The sequence below is a fragment of the Triticum urartu genome, chromosome 3A, assembly GCF_056163025.1.
Source record: "Triticum urartu cultivar PI428250 chromosome 3A, HENAU_Tu73, whole genome shotgun sequence".
In the NCBI taxonomy this organism is placed as follows: domain Eukaryota; kingdom Viridiplantae; phylum Streptophyta; class Magnoliopsida; order Poales; family Poaceae; genus Triticum; species Triticum urartu.
Genome location: NC_141875.1, coordinates 106,285,473 through 106,290,150, shown reverse-complemented (window position 1 = coordinate 106,290,150; position 4,678 = coordinate 106,285,473).

Sequence of the window (4,678 nt, the reverse complement as noted above, 5' to 3'; positions counted from 1 at the left end):
TTCACAACTAATACAGCCTGGAACACCATAGTGTGATGGTGTGTCCGAACATCATAACTGCACCCTATTGGATATGATGCATACCATGATGTCTCTTATCGAATTACCACGATAGTTTATGTGTTAGGCATTAAAGACAACCACATTCACTTTAAAAGGGGCACCACGTAATTCCGATGAGATGACACCATATGAACTATGGTTTAGAGAAACCTAAGCTGTCATTTCTTAAAAGTTTGGGGCTGCGACACTTATGTGAAAAAGTTTCAGGCTGATAAGCTCGAACCCAAAGCGGATAAATGCATCTTCATAGGACACCCAAAACAGTTGGGTATACCTCCTGTCTCAGATCCGAAAGCAATAAGGGATTGTTTCTAGAATCGGGTCCTTTCTCGAGGAAAAGTTTCTCTCGAAGGAATTGAGTGGGAGGATGGTGGAGACTTGATGAGGTTATTGAACCGTCACTTCAACTAGTGTATAGCAGGGCACAAAGAGTTGTTCCTGTGGCACCTACACCAATTGAAGTGGAAGCTTATGATAGTGATCATGAAACTTCAGATCAAGTCACTACCAAACCTCGTGGGATGACAAGGATGCGTACTACATCAGAGTGGTACGTAATCCTGTCTTGGAAGTCATGTTGCTAGACAACAATGAACCTACGAGCTATGGAGAAGCGATGGTGGGCCCGGATTCCGATAAATGGCTCAAGTCCATAAAATCCGAGAGAGGATCCATGTATGAAAACAAAGTGTAGACTTTGGCAGAACAGCTCGATGGTCGTAAGGCTGTTGAGTGCAGATGGATTTTAAAAGGGAGACGGACAATGATGGTAGGTATCACCATTAAGAAAGCTCGACTTGTCGTTAAGATGTTTTCCGACAAGTTCAAGGAGTTGACTACGATGAGACTTTCTCACTCGTAGCGATGCTAAGAGTCTGTTGGAATTATATTAGCGATTACTGCATTATTTATGAAATCTTGCAGATAGGATGTCAAAAAACATTGTTTCCTCGACATTTTTTTTGAGGAAAGGTTGTATGTGATACAAACCGGAAGGTTTTGTCAATCCTGAAAGATGCTAATAAGTATGCAAAGCTCCAGCAATCCTTCTAGGGACTGGAGTAAGCATCTCGGAGTTGGAATGTATGCTTTGATGATGATCAAAGATTTTGGGTTTATACAAAGTTTATGAGAAACTTGTATTTCCAAAGAAGTGAGTGGGAGCACTATAGAATTTCTGATAAATATATGTTGACATATTGTTGATCAGAAATGACGTAGAATTTCTGGAAAGCATATAGGGTTATTTGGAAAGTGTTTTTCAATGGAAAGCCTGGATTAAGCTACTTGAACATTGAGCATCAAGATCTATAAGGATAGATCAAAATTCTTAATGGTACTTTCAAATGAGCACATACCTTGACATGATCTTGAAGGTGTTCAAGATGGATCAGTCAAAGAAGGAGTTCTTGCCTGAGTTGTAAGGTATGAAGTTAAGACTTAAAGCTCGACCACGGCAGAATAGAGAGAAAGGACGAAGGTCGTCCCCTATGCTTAAGACATAGGCTCTACAGTATGCTATGCTGTGTACCGCACCTGAAATGTGCCTTGCCATGAGTCAGTCAAGGGGTACAAGAGTGATCCAAGAATGGATCACAAGACAACGGTCAAAGTTATCCTTAGTAACTAGTGGACTAAGGAATTTTCTCGATTATGGAGGTGATAAAGAGTTCGACGTAAAGAGTTACGTCGATGCAAGCTTAACACCTATCCGGATAGCTCTGAGTAGAGATACCGTATACGTATAATGGAGCAACAATTTAGAATAGCTCCAAGTAGAACAGTTATTTGGAATAGCTCCAAATAGAACGTGGTAGCTGCATCTAGGAGATGACATAGAGATTTGTAAAGCACACACGGATCTGAAAGGTTCAGACCCGTTGGCTAAAACCTCTCTCACAAGCAACATGATCAAACCCAGAACTCATTGAGTGTTAATCACATAGTAATGTGAACTAGATTATTGACTCTAGTAAACTCTTTGGATGTTGGTCACATGGCGATGTGACCTGTGAGTGTTAATCACATGGCGATGTGAACTAGATTATTGACTCTAGTGCAAGTGGGAGACTGTTGGAAATATGCCCTAGAGGCAATAATAAATTAGTTATTATTATATTTCCTTGTTCATGATAATCGTTTATTATCCATGCTAGAATTGTATTGATAGGAAACTCAGATACATGTGTGGATACATAGACAACACCATGTCCCTAGTAAGCCTCTAGTTGACTAGCTCGTTGATCAATAGATGGTTACGGTTTCCTGACCATGGACATTGGATGTCGTTGATAACGGGATCACATCATTAGGAGAATGATGTGATGGACAAGACCCAATCCTAAGCATAGCACTAGATCGTGTAGTTCGCGTGCTAAAGCTTTTCTAATGTCGAGTATCATTTCCTTAGACCATGAGATTGTGCAACTCCCGGATACCGTAGGAGTGCTTTGGGTGTGCCAAACGTCACAACGTAACTAGGTGGCTATAAAGGTACACTACGGGTATCTCCGAAAGTGTCTGTTGGGTTGGCACGAATCGAGACTGGGATTTGTCACTCCGTGTGACGGAGAGGTATCTCTGGGCCCACTCGGTAGGACATCATCATAATGTGCACAATGTGACCAAGGAGTTGATCACGGGATGATGTTTTACGGAACGAGTAAAGAGACTTGCCGGTAACGAGATTGAACAAAGGTATCGGGATACCGACGATCGAATCTCGGGCAAGTATCGTACCGCTAGACAAAGGGAATTGTATACGGGATTGATTAAGTCCTTGACATCGTGGTTCATCCGATGAGATCATCGTGGAACATGTGGGAACCAACATGGGTATCCAGATCCCGCTGTTGGTTATTGACTGGAGAACGTCTCGGTCATGTCTGCATGGTTCCCCAACCCGTAGGGTCTACACACTTAAGGTTCGATGACGCTAGGGTTATAAAGGAAGTTTGTATGTGGTTACCGAATGTTGTTCGGAGTCCCGGATGAGATCTCGGACGTCACGAGGAGTTCCGGAATGGTTCGGAGGTAAAGATTTATATATAGGAAATCCTGTTTCGGCCATCGGGACAAGTTTCGGGGTCATCGGTATTGTACCGAGACCACCGAAAGGGTCCCGGGGGTCCACTGGGTGGGGCCACCTGCCCCGGGAGGCCACATGGGCTGTAGGGGGTGCGCCTTGGCCTACATGGGCCAAGGGCACCAGCCCCAAGAGGCCCATGCGCCTAGGGTTTCAAGAAAGGAAGAGTCCCACAAGGGGAAGGCACCCCTAGGTGCCTTGGGGGGGAGGGAAACCTCCCTTGGCCGCCGCCCCCCTAGGAGATTGGATCTCCTAGGGCCGGCACCCCCCCCCTTGGGCTTCCTATATATAGTGGGGAAGGAGGGCCTCTCAACACACACCTTTGCCTTTGGTGCAGCCCTCCCCTCTCCCAAGTCCTTCTCCTCTCCCGTGGTGCTTGGCGAAGCCCTGCAGGATTGCCACGCTCCTCCACCACCACCACACCGTTGTGCTGCTGCTGGATGGAGTCTTCCTCAACCTCTCCCTCTCTCCTTGCTGGATCAAGGCGTGGGAGACATCGTCGGGCTATACGTGTGTTGAACACGGAGGTGTCGTTCGTTCGGCACTAGGATCATCGGTGATTTGGATCACGACGAGTACGACTCCATTAACCCCGTTCTCTTGAACGCTTCCGCATAAAGATCTACAAGGGTATGTAGATGCACTCTCCTTCCCCTCGTTGCTAGTCTCTCCATAGATAGATCTTGGTGACACGTAGGAAATTTTTGAATTTCTGCTACGTTCCCCAACACCCCACTACCCACCAGGGCGCGCTTGGAGGGGGTGGCGCCCTGGTGCCTAGTGGGCACCTGGGTGGCCCCTCTGGTATGTCTTTATTCCAATGTTTTTTATATATTTCAAAATAATTCCCCGTAAAATTTCATCTCATTTGGAGATGTGCAGAATAGGCATCTCTGGCATAGCTTTTCCAGGTCTAGAATTCCAGCTGCCGGTATTCTTCCCTTTGTGTAAACCTTACATATTATGCGAGAAAAGGCATTAGAATTACTCCATAAATTGTTATATTACATAAAAACACTATAAATAATAGTAGGAAAACATGATGCAAAATAGACGTATCACTACTATAGACTCTATCACCACAAAGTTTGATCATCATTTTAATGAGGTATCTTCAGAGCTGGTCGAGAACTTCTCTTGCCTTGACCCAAGAGACTCATTTTCTAGGTTCAATGTGGAAAAGCTTGAGACTCACAGAGATTTATCAAGAGTATTCTCCAAGTATGAACGCAAACACATAGAAGATAACCTTGAGCTATTCATTATTCATATGAGAAAAATTGAATACTTGTCATGATATTGCAATCCTAAAAGATAGTTGAACTTGAATGACACATCATGTTTCCTATGGTTTATCGCCCCGTTGAGTTGGCATTGCTACTACCGGTAATGAGGACAATAGCTGAAAGAGCATTCTCAGCAATGAAAATCATTAAAACCGAGTTGTGGAACATGATGTTCGATGGCTGTGTTTAACTATTTGATGGTGTGTTGAGCGAGGAGGGATATTCAAAAGTCTTCATCATGATA